This window comes from Felis catus, chromosome F1 (assembly GCF_018350175.1).
Source record: "Felis catus isolate Fca126 chromosome F1, F.catus_Fca126_mat1.0, whole genome shotgun sequence".
NCBI classification, from domain to species: domain Eukaryota; kingdom Metazoa; phylum Chordata; class Mammalia; order Carnivora; family Felidae; genus Felis; species Felis catus.
Window position 1 is genome coordinate 56,484,233 of NC_058384.1, and position 22,583 is coordinate 56,506,815.

At 40.9% G+C, this 22,583-nt stretch overlaps 1 long non-coding RNA gene across 1 annotated transcript; it reads right to left on the reverse strand.

Moving 5' to 3' along the window:
- Window positions 1–2,139: 2,139 nt before the first annotated feature.
- On the reverse strand, window positions 2,140–12,987 carry LOC109495755. Its single transcript, XR_002151410.2, has 3 exons — window positions 12,865–12,987; window positions 12,699–12,753; window positions 2,140–3,914 (listed from the first exon to the last, which is right to left on the reverse strand). It is a non-coding gene; the product is annotated as an uncharacterized LOC109495755 (long non-coding RNA).
- Between the last annotated feature and the right edge of the window lie 9,596 nt (window positions 12,988–22,583).

The following is a 22,583-nucleotide window of genomic DNA, read 5'->3' on the forward strand; positions in this document are numbered from 1 at the left end:
AGGTGGCTCATGCCTTGATGCTGATGTGGGAGCAAGGTCTGAACAGCCACTTGTCTGAGGTAATCCACAGTACTTGACTTTCTGCAACCTTGACATTCAAAGATGGTGGCAGTGGTGGCTTTCCAGTGACTGTCATTCATTGCCCTCCCTATGCTGCTTATCCCTATTTCGTCCCAGTCATTCACTTCTATCCACCAGTTTCTTAACAATCCATGATTGTCAGTGGAAGCTAAACTGTAGTAGATTATTAAAGTATGTCTCCTCTCTTGCTCGTCCTAAAAAACAAATTCCACTAAACCATGTCTGTTATATATCTTCCCTTCACCTCAACCGAGTATGATTGTTAATTAAAAAATCAACATAACATAGTCCGAATTCTTGCTCCAGCACTTACAACGGGGCCAATTTTCTTAGCCTGTTTTCCCCTCATTTTTTCCTGAACTGTAAAATAGGGCTCATAATATTATCGGTCTCAGCAATTCTATGAGGATTAAATGAAATAATTCCTGTAAAGGACTTAGGCACAGTGCCTGAAACATAGTAAATGCTCACCCAATGTTAGCAACTGTGTTCTATTGTTAATAAAAAAGACAAATTTCTTTGAGCTGCTTTGATTTAAGAAGACAATACCTTTTCCAGACATCTCTACCCCGGGGCTAGCTATATTAGTATTCTGTCCTGATGGGAAGGAAGAAACATCATTGGCAGGGAACACCCAGTATAGAAACAGGATGGATATGAGGTAAGCTGAAATGTGACCCCCTGCCAGCTTTTTGAAATGCAGATTCATCAATCTCTTTGATGTCCCCAGCCACTTGCAATGAACATCTTTCAGCATATTATTTGCTTTCTTAACCACATCACTTTTTCACTGAGTTCAACATTCCTGTAGGATTCAGAGGATCTTGGTACATTCTTCCAAAATGAATTCAGAAGGTAAGTCAAAGAGAAGGGGAAACATCTTTGAACAGTACTCTGGGTTCAGCCTGGGGGCGGGAGGAGGTGGGGACAGGGGGTGCTCTGTGACTCAAAGGGCTAACAGTAAACTCAGCCTCAGGCTTTCCATGTGCCAGTCGTCTCTGCCAGTGGCCTGATGACTAATCATTGCCAAGTAACCCCCCCCAGCTCTGCCGCCTAAGTAAATGCAGATGATGGCACTGAGTGCCTCCTGAAGGGACAGGCGAGGAACCACACAAGGAGACAGAGGGCCTCCTCAGGACAGTAGGAAGCAAAGGAGGCATCAATATCTCTCCCATTCAAAGGGACCCACGTTAATAATAGAATATTTTCTCTTTAAAGTGAAGCCCATTAATTTATGCACTTTCAAATATGTCAACAAAACCCAGATGCAAACATCACTCGGCGACCGCCCCATCAATACCTGTCCCTAACACAACACCGCCAGCTGCGTGTATGTCTCTGTCCGCGTGTCTGTCTGTTTCCTTAGACCGGAAGCTCTTCAAAGACAGGAACTGGCTCGTATTCACTTTGTATCCCTGGAGGGTAGGAATGTACATCGAATGCCATCCAATGGGCTTACTTAACTATCTTAAGTCTCTCTCTTACGGAAAAGCATGCTCCATGGCAGAGGCCAGAAAGCCAACAAGAAACGAGTTCATTTGCAGATTCTCCTAGAGTCAAGATCCCCTCTTGAAACGGCCTCCCAATCCACCTCGCCCCAGCGAGCTTTGAAAACCACCGTGTCAGGAGGTACAGCCATGCTCTTGCTGGCCAGCCCCAACGCGAATGCACCTGGCTCCTCTGTGGCAGCCACGGTCTCCGTTTTCAGGCTGGAGCTACGGGGTGTTGGCCTAGATTTCTGGCCTCCAGAGCCTCCTGTTTTGTAAGCACTTCATTTCTTGTGTTAAACAGCTTTCTGGTGAAATTAGTTCAGTGGTTTCCGTCATCTGCAACCGAACTCTGATTTGGTGTACATCAAATGTTTGCGGAATGAATGCACTGAGGAAACACTGGTTTTACATTTTATTTATTTATTTATTTATTTGAGAGAGAGAGAGAGAGAGAGAGAGAGAGAGCACAGGTGGGGGAGAGGCAGAGGGAGAGGAAGACACAGACTCCGAAGCAGGCTCCAGGCTCCGAGCTGTCAGCACGGAGCCCGACGTGGGGCTTGAACTCACAAACTCTGAGATCATGACCCGACCCGAAGCCGGACACCCAACCGACTGAGCCCCCCGGGCGCCCCAGGAAACACTGGTTTTAAATCAGCTGCTCACACCTGGGCCCCTGAAATCACCCGTTTTTTTCTCAAAGTGGATGAATCATTAACAAGTTTTAAAAAATTTCCAGACATGCCTCTATTAGAATTCTAAAATGCAGTGTAAAGGGAAAAAAAAATTACTGCAAAATACCACTCAGAGAGGCATGCTGTTTGTTTGTTTGTTTGTTTAGGTCTGACCATTATCTAGAAAACCCATAAGGGGCTGATTCTTGTCACTCAGTTCTAATTAAAATGGGGTGCTACTGTATTTTCTAAATGACCACAGAACTTCAGGTGATAAAAGGTTAGTATTCAAGTTTTACATTCTAAAATAAATGGTTTGTGCGAAGTTGGGGAACTGTCCAGAATTATTAGAGAGGCAGCTCCTTCGATCCTCAGATTTGGGTCCCGAGGCTTGACCTCCGAGAACATATGTTGAAGATGTTGTTTATCCTTGTGAATCCCATAAAAGGCCTTCAGAACCCTTGAGCTTCCCAGGATAAACTGGAGGCTTGGCCCAGTAAACACCAGCCTAAGCTCTCGGAGGCACGGCTTCCCTTCTACCTGTGTGGATGAGAAAGGAGCAGGGCGCTCTCCTCTGAATTTCTTTGGTGCAAGAGCAGCATTTGGACTGCTTGAGCTAACACTTTTGTGAGAAATTATCGTCTCGTAACTGAAGTGTCCTGGCTGAGGCTTATGCCTCTCACCCTGTCTGAAAAAAATGTCCTCTCCTTCAGCAGGGCTGGTTTTTTCAACTCTCAAGGCCGACTTATCAGCCCTGTCCCAGTTTAGCCGAGGATTAACTTGGCTTGCCAGATGTTTCTGTGATGGATCGATGTGCTAACTGAAGAGAAGGGCTGAAGTCTAAGAGGGTATTTGGAAGAGAGCTGATTGCCTTACAAGAGCGGGAAGGATTAGCGAGCCCTTTCTACAATCATGAAATTATCAGCGGTGCTTTTAGGACATCCACTCTGTTGTAACCGAATGTGATACTGTACTAGAATAAACAATTAAGCAGAGTGCTCGGCCTCAAGTAATGGTCCAGCTTGTCTGGATACCATGTCCCACTGTCTTGGGAGAAAGCAGTCCCTCGTTCTTTCTTTCACTCATTGCTACAAGAGATATTTAGTGAAGGCCTATTATGTGCCAGGCTCTACATGGTAGGCATTGGATATTCCTAGGTGAACAAAAGATTCACAGCCACTGCCAATAGGGTGATTACAACCAAGTGGGGTGAAGCAGACAATGAACAAAATAAACAAATATATGTAACATTACAAACCCTGGGCAGCGCCTACGGGGAAAGAAGAGGTTCCTTTGGGAGGGAAGAATGGAGGTGGGGGTACATTTACCACTGCTGTTCTAGATGAGAGTGTCACTTTCATCTGGCTGTCGAGAGACAGCAGTGGTGGAAGGGGGAGAGATGAGGGCTTGTGCTGTTATTGGATGAAGCTAGAAGAGGAGATGTAGAATGGTTCATGGGCTTGCGACACGATCCTTCTTGATGCAAGAAAGAAAAACTCCAACCAAACGTATCTTAAACAGTAAGGGAGTTTGACAATCAAGATTCGAGGCGATTCCGAGAGTGGTCCAGCGACTCAGTGATGTCATCGAGGACCCAAAAGCTTGCCATCTTCTTGCCTCCACATTCACCATGTTAGACCTTTCTATTTCAATGGCTTTTTGAGATCTTTTCCTAAATAAAGACAAGAGAAAATAAAGTTAGATAGTTATGAGATAAAATTCAGCACTAGATTATTTACCAAAAAATTATTAGCCTTAGTTTAACTTACGTCTATTTCATGAGTTTGGTTTACAGTGTTATCTTAGTAATAATCAATGATACTTCCTACATTCGTTCAAAGTACTATCACACTATCACACAGCTCTGCTCAAGTATTGCTGTGCCAGAACACGATACTGCAGGGAGAACTGCCACAGCCCTCATCTGTCCCGTTCCATGCTGCCCCCAATAACATATGTCACCAGGAACCCCACGCACAGCTGCATGGACATACTAGCCCACACATCCAAACTCCAGCCACAGGTTATATTAAGAGTGGCCTGTGGTCACAGCTGTACCTTGAGGTGCTCATGTCAATGGTGCAAACTTCTCTTGAAAGAAGAGATGGGGAGGGGCGCCTGGGTGGCTCAGTCAGTTGAGTATCTGACTCTTGATTTCGGCTCAGGTCACGCTTCCAGGGTCATGGGATTCAAGCCCCGCATTGATCTCTGTGCCAAGTGTAGAACCTGTTTAAGGTTCTTTCTCTCCACCTCCTGCCCCTCTCCCCTGCTCATATTCTCTCTCTCTAAAAAAAACTTTTTAAAAAATTAAAAAAGAAGAAGAAGAAGAAGAAGAAGAAGAAGAAGAAGAAGGAAGAGAACCACACAGACCCTGGAAGCATGCTAGGCCATTTTGTCCTGGAAATCTGGGGTCCTGGGTACCCAGGGGCAGGGCCACTTTATGTCTTCAGTAAGTCCTGGGCACTCTTGTCTTTATGCTCGTCCTTCTCCCATAAGAAAACAAAAGGGGGCGCCTGGGTGGCTCAGTTGGTTAAGTGTCTGACTTCGGCTCAGGTCATGATCTCACGGTCTGTGGATTCCAGCCCCTCTGTGCTGACAGCTCGGAGCCTGGAGCCTGCTTTGGATTCTGTGTCTGCCTCTTTCTCTGCCTCTCCCCAGCTTGTGCTCCCTCTCTCTCAATAATAAATAAATGAACTTTAAAAAAAATGTTTAAAAAAAACCCAAAACTTAAAAATTATATCTTACAAATTATATCTTATCTCTGTGCATTGACACAGAGACAAATATATCAATATTATATAAAACACATTTTCTTTCTTTTTTAAAAAAGTTTTAAAGTTCATTTTGAGAGAGAGAGTGCTGAAGGGGCAGAGAGAGAGGGAGAGAGAGAGAATCACAAGTAGGCTCTGTACCATCAGCACAGAGCCGGACCAGGGGCTCAAACTCACAAACCAGGAGACCATGACCTGAGCCGGAATGGAGAATCGGATGCTTAACCATCTGAGCCACCCAAGCTCCCCATATTTTTTTTTAATTTTTTAGATGTTTATTTATTTTTGAGAGAGAGCAGACAGGGTGCAAGCAAGGGAGGGACAGAGAGAGAAGGAGACACAGAATCCGAAGCAGGCTCCAGGCTCTGAGCTGTCAGCACAGAGACCCCCATGGGGCTCAGACTCGTGAACTGCAAGATCATGACGTGAGTCGAAGTGGGGCACTTAACTGACTGAGCCACCCAGGGATGCCTAAAACACATTTTCAACTTAAAAGTTCATTTTTTCCTTCTTATTTTAAAAGAACTTAAAACACTTTTGCAGCCCCTAAGCGTGTCATGGGCCCTCGGCACTGTGCCTACAGTGCCAAATGCATAAATCGGCCTGCCTGGTGCCTAGTCTTTAAGGGGTTAGGGGGATGTGCTCCGGGTGGACACATCCACTTGGCTGAGAAATTCCTTGCCTCGTGGGCAGAGGCATGGCCAGAGCAGAGCTGGATCATTGGACCATGTAAAACTCGGGGCCCACACTTGGTTTCTTCATCCCCAAGCTATGACATTGCTGTTTTATAATAAACCAGGTTCATTCAGGTAAACAGTGCATTTATATTATTCTAAAGAGCTTTGAGCTGATGCCTTTGAATTTGTATGACTAAAGGACCCATTCTACTGGCACTTCCTCCACAAGACAACAGGTGACCCCGAAAAATGAAACAACTTCTAGGGAGTCAAAACAACAGCTTGCAACTTTTAAGTGGTAGTTTCTTGAGCTTCCGTGCGTAAATGCTTTGAATGAGCAAAAAAACAAACAAACCCAAACCCCTCAGGGTTCAGTTCGGGGTTGGGAACACTGCTCTACTCTTTTCTTGATAAATTAGATGCACAGCATTGACCAACAAGGCCTCGAGAACACGTGAGCTTCTCTGGAGCCCCGTAGTCCATTTCTCACCTCCAGCGGACTCAGGGTAGGCTGAGCATTTAGCGCCATCCACGACACTGGCTGTGGTTTGAGTCTTCTCTCATTCCTTTGAAACGCTCAGTTTTTCTTCCAGGAAAGGCATTGAAATAGTCTTCCCTTTGTTTCCATGGATTCCAAGTTCCTGGGCCTGTCTCCTCATTGCGCTTTTGGAGATGTATGTCGGCCCATGAGTCAGTAAGAGTAGGAGTATCCCAGGGCCAGGTGAGCTCAGGTCAGATCTCTGCCACTATGAGTTTCTGGGACTTTCATCTCTTTCCTCCATCTTTCCAAATCCTATCCGTCATCACACATTTAAAGCCTCTTCTTCCTTCTCTGCCCCCATTCCACTCCATCCTTCCTCAATGGATCTCAAATCCATCACCTGGCCTCCCTAACTGTGATCTCCTCTCTCCCCACACTTCCATATCCAGATGGCTCGGAGAGTAGTCTTACCCAGAAAACGTGATTTGTGCTGGCAGGTCCCTCTTCCAAAATGAAGTCTGGGGAAATATTTCAGTATATACAGATATATATTTCCCCTTGTTCCCTTCATATAGTCTTTTATCTAACCCTTTGTGGTTACGGTATGTGACTCTAGAGAGTCCCTTCTCTCCCTGCTACTGAAGATACTTTGATGCTTTCGGTCTCAATGAGAAGAAGAAAAAGGATGGGGTCCTCTTAGGTAGAGGCCCATTGAAGAGCTTCACGTGTCCTTTATTCCCTATCAAATACAATGACAAATATTTCAATACCACCAGCACAATGTCCAGCTCTGACCTGAAAAGGTGAGACTTTGATAGTCATACCTCTAGAGCAGACATCCAAGGTAGCCCAAAGCTATGGTTATTCTAAGAAAATGAAGTACAGTATCTGACTCTTTTTATTATCTTTCTCATGGCAGAGTTTTGGGAAAGAGGATGGGATTTATAATCTTCGTCCATCAGAAAAGCTTGTAAAACCACTTTTTATTTCCTTTGGGACCTAGTATAAAGCCCTTGTATATTTTGTTCATTCCTCTTATTTAACATGCAAATAACTTATAGGAAAGGCCTAAGAGAAACCTTTTACTCTCATCTGCCCTGAACCATGAGAAAGGAAAAATGATCACATGGTCCTACCAGGTTATCATCAGGACCTATTTGAGAATGTTCTTGGGGATTCCTACATGCCAATTATAAAGAGAATTATGACTTTGCATCTAAATGTCTTTTTTCAAACACATAAACCAGAGGGTAAAATTATTCATATCACCAAACAATCCTCATAACACCAAAAGATAACAAGGACCCTTTGTATGGCATTTACTCAAGGGTTATTTCCAGATCATTAAATACTCAACAGAAGAAATAAAAAGGGAAATCATCTAAGCCACTGTTGATTAAATATCCACCAGAAATGAAATTATAATGATCAAAGGACATGAGTATGTCAATGCTTATTGTTTAGAGTTTAAATTTTGCAACCTTTATTTCTTTAGACAAAAGGCTAAGCACTGGTAACCCTACGAAGATTTCTGTCATGTAATATTGCCTACCTGACATGTAAGGCTATGAATTTTGCACTTTCGTCTGACTTTGTTTCTCCTCGCTCTCAGACTCTCTCAAACTCTGTTTTACCTCCAAACTCATGTCTGAACCATGGATTGTTCTGCACCCCAGTCCTGCCCACCCTCACTCCACCCTATGGGCTCGCTTGGCCAACTCCTACTCCTGCAAGACTAGACCAGACAACAGCTGCCCTGTGGGTACTTTTCTGACCTTCTTCAGGTTTACTGGACTCCACTCCTTTCATATCCTTTATATACCTCCACATAACTTTCATATACCACACAAATAACATGAAAGTGTTATCAATCTCTTCATTAGACCACAACTTTCTTGAGGACCAGAGTTGCCTTCCTCGTTTTTACAACTAGTGCCTATGTCCTCAACACTGTCCTGTTGCATGAATCCCTCAGGTTTCAAGTTCTACCTCTTCCATAAGAACCATGCTCATCCGTACCAGCCCAGGATGCTCCCTTAATCCCTACTGTTCTATAACACGTTGACCTCTGCTGCGTTTATTTATATTCTGCTTTGTGAGCATCGCTCTTCAAGGAAACACGCAATACATGGCTCATGTTTTTGAAACATCGTGTTAGATATGCCACGATGCTTAGAACAGGATGAACTCTGGTAGGATTAGATCCCACTAACTAGCAGGTATTTAGTAAATGTGTAATGGAACTGCTGTGATCGAAGGAATGGGGAGGTCTGGTATTATGGACATAATATTGTTTGAATAGTACCCCTGCTGTTGAGAGAAGCATTCCTTTGGGAGCTTATGGTCCAATGGCTTGTGCAGGGCTTTCTGCATTACCTGATTCCACAAATGGGCATGTGATCCATATGTACCAGAGTACCCCACTCTAGGGCATATTGGTTGGGTTCAGGGAGAGCATGCGACCCAAGCTGCATCAATCAGAGTTTCACCTGAAACTTTCCTACGGGAGCCAGTCCCGACTATCTTTTCCCCAAGAGAGAAACCATAAGGAAGTGTGAACTGAAGCTGTTATAGCCATATTCCCAATCACAATGGTGAAAGCCATTTGAAATACAAAAACAAGAGACCGACATACAAAGATAAGCGCCAAGAGACAGAAAAATAGAGGCCTTAATATTATCATTTGATCACCTAGGCCTTGCTTTGAGCCAGCTCTACTGGATTTTCCATCACATGAGCCAAAAATATCACCCTCTTGCTTAAATTGTGTTGGCTTTCTGTCACATGTGGTTTTCTTTATAGATGTCATCAAGGGGAAGGTAAGAGGAAGCTTGAGTTCAGGGAAGTAGATGTTCTTTTGGAATCTGTTTTTATCACTTTCTAGATTTTTGATCTTTGATTATTATAAAGAGTTCTCAGCTGCAGGCAAAGCAATAAAATTCTGGATGGTTGAGTCAAAAGAGGAGTTTATGAAAAGGATGTTGGAGTAGAAGAGAAAGGGAAAATTATGTCTATTCACAGATGATATGATTTTGGGAAAGTCAAAATAATAAAGAGAAAAGCTACAACAAACACTAAGAGAATTTAATTTTTAAAAAGAAGTTTATAAAATCAACATCTCCTACTGAAATAATGTACCTAAATAAGGCTCATCAATGGCTGCTGACATCACAGAGACAACCAGGTATTATATGGCTTCATAGAGGTTCACACTACCCCCTATGAAGTAGGTTGACAAACAAAAATGAATCTGATCGAGCCTCTAGATCTAACTAAAACCAACTGACAGAAAATGCATGGGACAAAGGGCATGATACATGATACCACAGGGATCCAACCGGTAAAGCCTAACTGTGGAAAATGCTATAAGCAAACAACTTGGCTTCCTCACTGCAAATTAAAAAAGAAAGAGTAGGCAAGAGATTGAATGTATACGTTAAAAGACACTGAAAACAATTTGTTTTGATCCTGATTGATAGAATTTTTTTTAAAGTTTAAAAATTGTGAGATAATCAGAGAACTTTGAATTTAATACTAAGCTACTGTTCTTATTAAGTGGGGTAATGATACTGTAGTCATTTTTAAAATAATATTTACATTTTAGAAATAAAGATCGAAAATGCTATGGAAGAAATAACGTGAGGTCTGAGGTTTGTTTGAAATAATCCAGGTGAGGGGGAACACGGGGAGGGGTAGAGATGAAGCAAGGTTGTCCATGTCGGATAATCATTTAAGAGGGTAACTGATATATGGCTGCTTATTACATTCTTCTCTGTTTCTACATATGCTAATTAGTCTCTAATAAAGTTTGTTTGAAAAAAGATATTAGAGGGGTGCCTGGGTGGCTCAGTCGGTTAAGCGTCTGACTTCAGCTCAGGTCACGATCCCACCGTTCATGGGTTCAAGCCCCGCGTCGGGCTCTGTGCTGACAGCTCGGAGCCTGGAGCCTGCTTTGGATTCTGGGTCTCCCTCTCTCTATCTGCCCCTCCCTCCCTCACACTCTGTCTCTCTCTCTCTCTCTCTCAAAAATAAATAAACATTAAAAAAATTTTAATAAATAAATAAAAAGAAAAAGATATTAGAAAGCTAAAAACTTATGACCAGGCCACAGAACAAAGACACAGGATCCAGCTTCTAGGAGCAACCCAAAATCAAGTCTCAGAAAAATGTTGGTAAGGAATACCCTGCAGCCACCACCATGCATTGGTTTTTCTCCTCTCTTTGTGGAGCCACTGGCAGAGAGAGAGAAAGTCAGAGACACACAGAGAGACAGAGAGAAGAGTCACTTCCAGGAGGAAAAACTCGAGTCCACTCTTTCCCTTTCAGGAACTTCTGGCACAGATTCCTCTGGTTATTAGAGTTTTGGTCATGGCTTCAAAGGAGGCTGGGGAAATGGGGAAAGTGAACATCTAGTAGTTTCTGTTCCAATAGTAAAAGGGGCTTACCCGCCCCATCTCCATTACTAAGAATTTAGCAGTAAGCAATTCCCAGGGCCCTTGGGTGGTTCAGCTGGTTGAGCAACGGCTGTGGACTTCAGCTCAGGTCATGAGTTCAGGGTTTGTGGGATCTCGCCCCGAGTCAGGCTCTGTGCTGACAGTGTGGGTCCTACTTGGGAGTCTCTCTTTCTCCCTCTCTTTGCCCCTCCCCCTGCTTGCACTCTCTCTCTGTCTCTCAAAATAAATAAACTTAAAAAACAAACAAACAGACGGACAAACAGTGAGCAATTCCCAAAGTAATAGAAAGAAAGAAATTCAGACACTGGGCACGAAAATAAATAATGTTTACCTCACCAGGCAAGTAACAATCCCCCTGAGTTTCACCTTCCTTATCGGTCAGGTTTTTAAACAACTGCTGTGAGGACCTAAAGGGACGATGTGTCTGTGAAACAGCACAAAAAGTTACTCACCAATCTTTCCTCCCTCCCTCTCTCTCTCCCCTTCCTTCCTTCCTTCCTTCCTTCCTTCCTTCTTGTCTTTCTTCAATTGCTACCTCTTTATTTCCTGAGGATAATGTAATAGTCTGTTCACTTGAGGGATACAAAATGAATAACTATTTTTGAAATTGTCATGGATTGACCGAATCCATACTTTCATAGGGAAAACAAGGTTCTCTTTCCCCCTTAGCTCTTCTTGTACACCTGGCTTCACAGGAAAAGGAATCAGCATTTAGAAATGCATGTCTGCTTCAGCCACAGGTGAGATATCGAAGCATTCCCACAAGTACCAAATTCTCAACCTTTGATCAGCATGTTGGGAATGTTCATTGTCCAGTAAAGCGACGGGCAGGCTCTGTGACTCAGTGCCCCTCCCTAATGAAAACGCTCCCCAAGGAGAAAACAGCCCTGCGTTTTCAGTAGTCTCCTCAGGTCAGGGGGCCCTTCAGTCTTCACATGCTGTGGGCTGGATTGACTCAGCAATGGTTAGCTGACTTTTAATTCTGTTCTTCCTGCCTGTTCATTCATACCATCGGCCAGAGGGAAGGAGCTCTGTGTCATAAAGGTAACCATGTCTGGGTCGGTCTCTCCCACCGCCAGTCAGTGCGGTCATTTTGGAAGGGGGCTGGAATATCTGACCCCATGACTATAGGAAAGTTTTGTGATTAATGATGATTTTTATCTCTGGACTTCAAAGATTGACTCACGCAGAGAATGAACAATCTATAGGTCAGATATCCTACATCCTAGTCATTTTCTTCCTTCAGTCAGGAATTCAGAGAACTAAACACCGACCAGCTGTAAAAGACATCTCTCCTGTCGGCAGAAAAGCCTGCTTCCTGGGCCCCTAAGAGCAATTGTTTAAAATAATGCTATGTGATTGTCCCAGGGATTTGTGTTGAAAAATGAGCAGCTAGAAAACTTAACACCTAAATGATCTCTACTTGATTCATAAAGCAAGGCTGTTCTCTTACTTTTTCCTTCTGTGGTTCAGGTGTTTTGCAGCCCCTCTAAAATGTGTGGCTACCTTTTGTTTAATAATTGGTCAAATGTTTACTGAGGGTTTTCTACGTGTAAGAAGCTGTACAGAGCCACAGGGTTACAAGGATAAAAAGGAAAAATCCTTGGCGCCAGCATTCAAGGATTTTAATAGCAATAATGTCGATGCTATTAATAGTCTCTAATATACCTATCAACCTTTACTTTTCACAGTGCTATTTAGCATATCCGAAGTCATTTTTCATAATTCTTATAATTCAGTGTGATGGCCCTAACGTTTTTCAGAATCAAAGTGGTAAACTTTACATCCGTTCATCCTATCTTCTAGGAGATCATGTGCTTAAGATGCTTAGCCCATAAAGCACGATGAATTTAAAACAGCATTTGTATGTTCACACCAGACATGTGTCCCATATTTGTTTTCCGTCTTGTTTAGCTAGGAGGATGCCATAACTTAGTGGAAAATTCTCACAGCGCCCTCCTGTTTCTCCTTGACCTGGGTTCTGGGACCTGCACAGGTGGAAAGAGCTTGGACCACATACTTCATATGAAGTTTGTAAATCTCAGTCATTCACCAGCCATCAAAAATACTCACCTCACTCCCTCTTTCCACGATCTTCTAAGCGGCCCTCTCGAATTGACTCCCACACCTGCTCATCATATAAAGAACAAAACAAAAGCAAATGTTATTTAAAATCCCTCTTCTTCAACAAGGTCTTCAGTTTTAAAATCGTGAAATGGTCCCCAGTCTGTTCTCTCACCAGCTGTGGTCTTGTATCTCCTCAGGAGAATAGCTGACATCATACAAGGCAAAGCCATTGTGCTTACAGGCACCATAAATATCTCCCCTAAATCCTACATGATAAATTTCCCTCTGATTAGTAAAGCAGATACTGTAATGTGCAAGGGGGAGGGAAGAGGCTTTGATGATGTTAAACTAAGCCTCTGGAGATATCTCATCCCTCCCTCCTGAATTTCATCGTCCAACAACTGGAGTCACGAAAACGATAGAAAATGCAGGCTGGACTATCCAGTCCCATTGCCTTCTTTATTTTTTTTTAAACCGGTTTTCAATTATAGACAAGTAAAATTCACTTATACAGAATTAAAAGCAAGTTGAATTTGTTAAAGGTACAAATGGGAGCACGTTTCTTATACAAATCACAGTATGCCTTTTAGGCCACAACCTAAACAGAGAGGAAAATCCTTTGAATGTAAAATAAAACAAGGGCTTTCAGTTTTGTACGTGAATTTGAAATTACTTAATCCTTGACTCACGTTCTATTTTATTTTTCATTTCTTGGGAAGACCTGTCCCTATACTGTGACTTTTTTTTTTTTGTAATAGCAAATTTCTATTTATAACTATTAGTTGGTCTTTCCACAAAATTAGCTTGCTGGAAGGACTGAGGAGGGGCAGAATATTCTTGGATCAAATGGAACTGGTGAGTATGGAAATCCAAGGATTTGAGAAAGCGTTATCAATTCTTATAGTCTGACTAGTGGAAGACTAGATAATTCTGTATATTTTTCTTGGTCTTCCTAATGTATGTTTATTCAAATGGGAAAAAAATAAGGTAGACTATTACTGGGAGTAAAAGGTGAAAAAAAAGTTGTTTTCATGTTTTTTGCTACTTGGACCTTCCTTTGTTGTAGGATATAGTCTTTTGGTTTTGTTTTTATTTTTTTTAAGCAACACCCCTTTATGACCTGCTGAAGAGGGGTGAAATGTAAATAAGAAAATAACCAAAAGACACCCACCTAGACCCTCATTCCTCCGCTATGAAGCCTACTTCATGGAGAGCCGAGGAGCATTTGAACAATGGAGAGAAAGCACCTGATCCTGGCCGATTGGTGAAAGATACAGGGCAGCTTTAGGGCCAGCACAACAAAGAAGCTGAAAACTTTTACTCATTTATCCTGTGGTCTGAGTTATCCATTTCTGCATGTAAACCAAACCCCACTACCAGCTCAACTCCTCTTCTCCGTACACCTTCTCTTTCCCCATCACACTTTAAACAGCACATAACAGGGTACTGTGCAATTTACTAAAAGCATTTGAATGTGTTCAATCCACACTTTGCTCAGATGAAGGGTTTGGGGGCCGGGGAGTCTTGCCCACTGCCCAGCTGGAGTTTGGTTGGGCTGATTACTTATCATTGTATATTCTCCGCATGCTCTCCATTAACAGCTAGACACTGTTTCCCTTGGCCAAAGGGGCTGAGCTTTATTCATTGACTTAAGTACTCAAAGGTACTGCATGGAACATTTCATGTGTGTTGGCTCTTCATGCACTACTACTGAGGACTGAGGGAAGCGATTATAAGATGCTCCTGCCCAGTCCAACCTCCTTGGAGGAGACAGAACCCCCTGGCGAACGCTGCCACCCTGCTGATTCAACCGTCACTCAGACAGCCATCAGAGGTTACTGGCTTTAGGCTGTAAGTTACAGGAAATCTTTCAGCCTGTACTTGGTTATTTATAGAGGAGTTTATAGGATTCTTCCACAACCCAAAGGAGGAAAATCAAACAAATGTCACCTCCTATTATCGTGGCAACTAAGTTCCACTCTGAAAATAGAAGCTGGAACATTAACCCATTAACTAGTAAACCAACCCACTGACTGTATTTAAATTTTAGTAACACTTTTACATTAAAAAAAAATTCTTTCAAACTTTACCCACTGTAGGGAATTTTTCCTGATTAAGCCCACACCTCTTTGCACAGGACTAATGTTTTAATAATGGACTTCAAACTTAGATTATTTATAATACTTTCCAAACTTCCTGTATTCCTTCCTTTTTTTCTCCTTCCTTCCTTCTTTGCTTCCTCCTTCCTTCCTTCCTTCCTTCCTTCCTTCCTTCCTTCCATTCTTCTCGTCTCCACTCTTTCCTTTCTATCTTTCACAAATGCTAATATAAAACTTACTTTATGCCAGGAACTGTTTTAAGAGTTTTAATCCTCATAACAATCCTAAGGGGAAGGAACCATTGTCAATCCCATTTCACGATGAGAAGACTTAATTTATGATGCATTGTTATTACTGGTATTTTATTTCTTCATTTACGAATTCTTCTTTTCATTTGTTCGTTGCTTTGATGGCAATAAAAACCAACCACACAATCCAAGAATTAGGACACAAGCAAGACTTACATCTACCTACGTGATTCTCCCCTATCCCGTTACCTGACTGCGTTGCTCTCACATGCTGAATTTTCATGCTTTTATTGTTTCCTTGCTTGTTTGTAAAAATGTATTGCTTAGTTTTAGTAATTTTGAACATTATAAAGAGCATCATGCTGTGGTCACCTGACAACTTGCTGGCACTCCCCATCACGTTGTCACATGTAGCTGTAGCTCATTCATTTCCACCGGCCAGATGCATTCCACAACACACTGTAATATATTGATTTGTTTCCCTGTTGATAGTCATTTGTTATCTGCTCTTGCTATTACAAACATGGCTGTTATGAATATTTTTTGTGTTTTCTTGCAGTGCACAAAAGTACCAAATACATCTTTGATATATAGCTGGAAGATTGTTGGGTCATAAAATATGTGGATGTTCAACTTTAAAAGAAAATGCCGAATAGCTTTCCAAAGTGATTAAGCAATTTACAGAAGCAATATTTAGGAAACCTAGTTGGTCCATACCCTCTCCAACTTGGGTATAGTTTCAATTCTTAAGTCTTGCCAATAAATTGAGCATGAAGCGGTATCTGCTGTAGTCTCGATTTGCTATTCTATATCTTGATTTGCTGGTCTACACTGTTGTAGACAGGGCGAGCATCCTTCCATATGTTTTCAGCTGTATATTTTTGTCCTTCAGTGAATGTCTATTTGTGTATTTTGGTCTTTCATTTTTAATTTTTGTTTCTATTGAGCTGTTTGTACTTCCCTTAGTGTGTTATAGAAGTTGTTACATATTCTTGTTACTAAACCTTTGCTAGTTATATCATTGGTTAGCAAATGATTTCTCCTAGTTTGTAGCTTGCTTCTTTTTTTACCTTCTTTACCTCCTTTAAGAATTCTTCTGATGAACAGCATTTCTTAATTTTAATAAAGTCAAAATCATAAATCTTTCCTTTTATGGTTTATATTCTTTGTGCCTGTTTAAGAAATCCTTCCCTACCCCAAGGTCGGAAAGATATCCACCTATATTTTTATACTGAGTGTTTTAAAGTTTGCTTTTGACATTTAAGTCCCTAATCCATCTGGAGTTGATTTTGGGGTATGGTGTAAGGGTGGGATCCAAATTCATTTTTTTCCAAGTGGACAACCAATTTTTCCATCTCCTTTTATTAAATAATCCCTCTTTTCTCCACTGAAATGCCAGGCCACCTCTGCCCTCATTAAAGCTCCACATATGCATGGATCTATTTCTGGGCTCTCTATTCTATTCCAAAGGTTCATGTGTCTACACCTGCAATGTGGTATTTTGGTAAGAGCACGGGACTTGGAGGCAAAAGATCAGGTCAATTATGACCAAGGGAACTTGAACAGGTCGCCTGACTATTCTGTTCAGTTTTCTCGTTTGTAACACATGATTAACAATTCCTACCAGAAGGATGCTGTGAAGATTAAAGACATACCTGGGGAAATGTTTTGTAGCCCATCAAATTCTATAAAATATTCTATATTGTTCTTTGGTTCATAAATGTTCTCAGAGTGTTTCTTTTTCTTTTTCTTTTTCTTTTTCTTTTTTTTTTTTTTCTTTTTTTGGCCTTGTAGACATTTTGGGTTGTGAATAACAGAAAACCTGACTTACACTAGCTTTAAAAATAAAACTTAATGGCCCACATAATTTAACTATTCCAGTGGTAGGACTGGTCTTAGGTGATGCTTTAGATAGTGACTCTTGAGAGACTCAGAAACTCCAGAGAAGCATTTTCCCATCTCTCCTCTCTGAATCCTGCTGTTGTCTTCATTCTGAGGCCTATGGTCATAATGCGGCCCTCAGCGGCTTTTGGGGCCCCATATGTCCTTGTTCACCTCTAGCCTTAAGATGGCCTCCCTCTAGGTGGCTCTGAAAAAGAGAGAGGAAATTTCTTCCCAAACACGGTGGGCAAAGTTCCCTGTCTCAGGTCTCATGGACCTCCCATGGGGCATGTGCTGAGTCCCCATCCAGGCACTGAGAGCACAAGAGGAATGTGAGGGTGGGGCCCTTCCCCTCCAGAACAGCAGCCATGTGCAAGGGTTGAAAATCTGGTCACTGTTACTAAAAGAAAGCCGAAATGAATACTTGGGGTGGGACACCCATAGCAAATGGTCATTACATTTTTATTTTAACATTTAAACAAAATAACACATTTACGTGGTCACACAGCAGGTAGTGAAGGAGCTGAGAGTGAAAACCAGCAGGGACCGCAGCCTCTCCTCCCAGAGGGAAGGTCTCCCAACTTGTCTGCACCGGATTCCCCTGGTGACCGCTGTCCTGACTCTAAACCTCTTTGAAAGTTCCATTTCTTTATGAAATGAGCTTTTATACACTCCAATGCATTTATCCTTCCCCATCCTTACTACTCACTCATTTCAAAGTTTGATAGAACTATTATTTTTTTATGTTAATTTATTTCTTTGAGAGGGAGAGAGAGACAGAGTGCAAGCAGAGGAGGGGCAGGGAGAGAGGGAGACACAGAATCCGAAGCAGGCTCCAGGCTCCAGCTGTCAGCGCAGAGCCCAAGAGGGGGCTCAAACCCACCAACCGTGAGGTCATGACCTGAGCCAAAGTCGGATGTTTAACTGACTGAGCCACCCAGGCGCCCCAAGAACTATTATAATTTTTAAATATTTTATTGTTTACCTTTGTGACTTTATACGATATATCTATATTTCTTTTTCCACCAATTTTAAGTAGTATCTCAATTCCCTTCTCTGAAGAACTGTAACCCTCTTCCCTCCCCTCCAGCCCCTTCCCCCTCCCTTCTCCTTCTCTCAGATATATTTTGCCCTTAGCATTGTCAGGATAGTGAACCTTCATATTCTGTCCTTCAACAGTAAATAGGACCTTCCTGCTCTGCACGTATTACAAGTTGAATTTGCAAAACTGTTTCACCACCAGTCCAATTTTGTGCTAGAAATAATATTTCTTTTTCTGTGTGGCCAGTTTGACTCAAAGTAGACCCCTAGGCCAATTCAAGTAACACATTCACTTGCAGCAAGGTTACACAGAATCTGTTTTCTTGTATTTTAATTTGTGTATAATTGGGGTCATAACTTTCTACTCCAGATTTCATTTTTCTCAGAGTTTCTAATTATCCTTTTATTTGGTTGTTTTTATCCCTCCATCTATAGTTTCTACTGCATGGAGTTCCTTTGATCTTTTCCCCACATGGGTTCTTTCATGGGTTTCTCTGTCCTTTTACACCACATGGGGATGTTTTCACGACCTTGTCATGGTGGTCATGGGGGGACTCCCCCCATCTCTTCTGTCCTGTGCGGGTCTCTCTTCCTCTGAATCCCATGTCCTCCATTTCTAGTATTTTTCCTCCTTTTGCTCGACTAAAGTCACAACTTCAACTAAACCCTAAAAGCGCATCATTAAAAGGTAAACATCACCCTTCCTTGCCGTCAGAGAATATCTTTATTCTGTTCTCACACTTGACTGATATATTGGCTTAGAACATTGAGGGAACATTGCTTCACTTTCCTGTAATACTCAGTTGCTTATGAGAAATCTGATATCAGGCTGATCCTTATTCCTTTACATATGCTTGTTTTTACCTTCCAGAATATTCTATGAACGTTCCTTTCTCCTTGATGCACTATAATTTAATCAGAACACTATAAATGTTTCTTTTAAACTTATCTTGCTTAACAGTTGGAGAGCCCCTTTAATCTGAATATTCTTAGAAATCTCTTGTGACACTTGAGAATAATCTTCTCCCATTTTCTCCATTTATTTTTTTTAGGTGTCATATGTGATTCTGTCAGGACTACCTGAATTGGTCTCTTAGTTTTGTTTGTTTTAATGTTTATTTATGTATTTTGAGAGAGAGAGAGAGAGAGAGAGAGAGAGAGAGCAGCATGCAAACGGGGGATGGGGCAGAAAGAGTGGGAGAGAGAGAATCCCCAAGCAGGCAGAGCCTGATGCAGGGCTTGATCCTATGAACCTGAGCCAAAATCAAGAATTGGACAATTAACCAATTGAGCCACTCAATCACCCATTTTTGTTTGTTTTTTTAATTTCTACTTTGTTTAACCCTACACATAATAATTGAACTACTTTTAAGCATATATGCATGTATACATTCATATAACCTCCTCCCAGACAGAGACAGACAATGCTTCCAGCATCTCAGAAGTCAGTCAATACCCAAATAACTCAAGGTATCATCAGTTTTGCCTGTTCTTGAACTTTATATAAATTGAATCATACAACATATACTCTTATTTGTCTGGTTTCTTTTATTGAACATAATGCTGCAAGGTTTATCCATGTGATTTGGAAAATCAACATTTGGCTCTCTTTTTAACTTCTGTAGAATATTTCATATTCCACAATTTATTTAGTAGCCTTCCTGTTGATGCACATGTGGGTTGTTTCCAGTTTGAGTCTATTATGAAAAATACAAACGTGATCACTCTTGTACATGGGATCATTCTTGTGCATTCTTTTTATTTTTGTAATCTTTTTTAAAGTTTATTTATTTTCAGAGAGACAGAGACAGTACGAGACGGGGAGGAGCAGACAGAGAGGGAGAGACAGAACCCCAAGCAGGCTCTGCACTGTCAGCACAGAACCTGAAACGCAGCTCAAACTCACAAATCGTGAGATCATGACATGAACTGAAACCAAGAGTCAGACAACGAATCGACAGAGCCACCCAGGCGCCCCTCATTCTTGTGCATTCTTGATGGACATTACGTACTAACTTCTTTCAGGTATATATCTAGAAATTAAATTGCTGGGTCACTGTATTTAATTTTATGAGAAACTATTAGACTTTTTTCCCAAGTGGCTGGACCAATGTACAGTCCCCCCAGCAATGTATGAGAATGCCAGTGAGCCCACAACCTCACCAATACCCAGCACTGTCAGCCCTTTTCATTTTAGCCATTCTGGTGGATGTAAAATGGAATTTCATCATGGTTTCCGATTGCATTTTTCCGACAAGTAATGATATTGACCACTTTTCCATATGCTTGAGGTCCTTTGGATAGCCTCTTTTACAAAATGTTCATCAAGTGTTTTGTCCAGTTTAAAATCAAGTTATATGCATTTTCTCTTTGTTGTGTAGAAGACTTCAAATACTCTGGACTCAAGTACTATTCAGATATACGTATCATGAACATCTTCTTGCATTCTGAGACTTGCCATTTAACTCTCTTACGGTGTATTTGCATGAACAGAAGCTTCTGTTTTTAACGAAATCCAATTCTCAAATTTTTCATTTATGCTTAGTGCTTTTTATATCCTGTGTAGGAAATCTTAATCTACTCTCAAGTTTATGAAGCTATTTCCCTATAGTTTCATCTAAAACTTCACTCTTTTGCCTTTAATACTTAAAGTTTACAATCTGTTGCAAATCAATTTTTGTGTGTGATGCGAGACAAGGTTCATTTTTCCCCCAGTGAAAACAGGCAATTGTCCCAGCACCATTTTTACTGAAAAGGCCACGTTCTCCACTGAGTTACAGGAACACTTCTGTTGTAAATCTGAGTGACTCTATAGGTGTGAGTCTTGTTACAATGACAGCACACTGCCTTAATTACTGTTTCTACTATGAATCTTAACATCTGATAAGTTAAGTGTTTCAATTTTGTCCTTTTATTTTTTTCTCCAAAATTGTTTTGGGATTCTAAGTCTTTTATATTTCCCCGTACATTTTAGGACCCACTTGTCAGTTTCCACAAACTATCTTGCTGTTATTTGCCTGGGATTGCATTAAATCTATTGTTCAATTTGGGTAGACTTAAGACCTTAACAAAACCTCATTCCCAATCCATTAATATGATATAGGTCTCTATTAAAACTCCAATTATTTAAACATATTTATTTTCTCTTAGCAATGTTTTATAATCTTAAGCCTTGTAAAATTTGCATTGGATTTATTCCTAGGTATTTGGCAATTGCTTTGCTGCTTTTGAAATGGTGTTGAAAATTGTACTTCCCATTTATTTCTCTCTAGGACATAGAAATACTTTAATTCATATATTGATCATGTGTCTAGTGCTCACACTAGCTTCGCCTGTTATTCCTAATAGTTTGTTTACAGTTTCTTTTGGATTTTCTATATTTCCAATTATTTCATCTGAGAGTAACAATGTTTTTTAATGTTTCTTTATATTTTTGTCATGTTTTTTTCCTTTTCTGCTTCTTTTGCTTAGGTACTGGGTGATTTCCTTGGCTTTATTTTCCACAAATTTTAGCTCTTGTTTTTAATTTCGGGATTTATATCACTAGCCTTTAATTGCTCTTTCTAATCCTCTGATTTTTTTTAGAGTATCTTGTACTTGTTTTGTGGATGCAATACAATTTCCAATTACTCAAATTATATCATTTTTGTTGTTTTTGTTTCTTTTTTTCTCTGTGATCAGATTTTCTGTTGTTTTGGTTTCTTAATATTTCTCTTTATATAGTTTGTTCTCATATATCTATCGGTCTTTGCTTATCCATTCGTATCTGAGAAATAACTGCTTAGCTAATAAGGATTTTCTCTGATATTATGTCTCTTTTCCCTTCACTATCTCTATTGAATGAGAATATGCCTGGATACTCAACATGAAACAGAACAAAATGCACAGCTGTTCAGCTTTCCTTTACATGAGAGGAAAGGAAACACTCTCAATTACGATCCCTCCTATTATAAGAACATAAGCAAGAGGACTTAAATCCGTGATGTCAACGTCTACACAGGCATTTTCTTAAATGGCTCTTTGCATTTCTTTAAGGGAGAAGCCTCCGTGTTTGGATAAGAAATGACAGCCTGGATGCCTATGCCAGGGGAGGGAGGTTGAGGGCAACTATTTATAGTTTGATCCTACAAACATATGTATTGTCATTTCTCTGAAGCCCTCTTGAAGTATATTCTGGGCAACAGCTTTACCATGCACTATTTCCCTCAAAATGTATCTATGCACTGCTCTTTCATAGGTGTGTTTGTTACCTAGTAATCCCTACCCTCCCTAACTGCCTTATTTGTTTTGTTTTTGAAAGTACAAATATGTATGTGTATGTATGCATCTGTAATACATATGTATATGCATGCATATATAATGAATATAAAATTATACGTACACAAGAATATATAATATGCAGGTTTTATATGTGTGTATGTACAATTTTTTTTTAATTGGGATCTTGAGAGGAACACAAGTCCAGTATCTTGAACTAGATACTTGAATTTTTTTTCATACTACATAGTCAACCTACAAGTTTAAACTTCTTAGAATTGGAATACTAGTTTTAAAAAATTATTTTTGAATTATGTCATTGTTGGAAGACCACTCTCCATTGATTTCTTACATTTCTGCACATC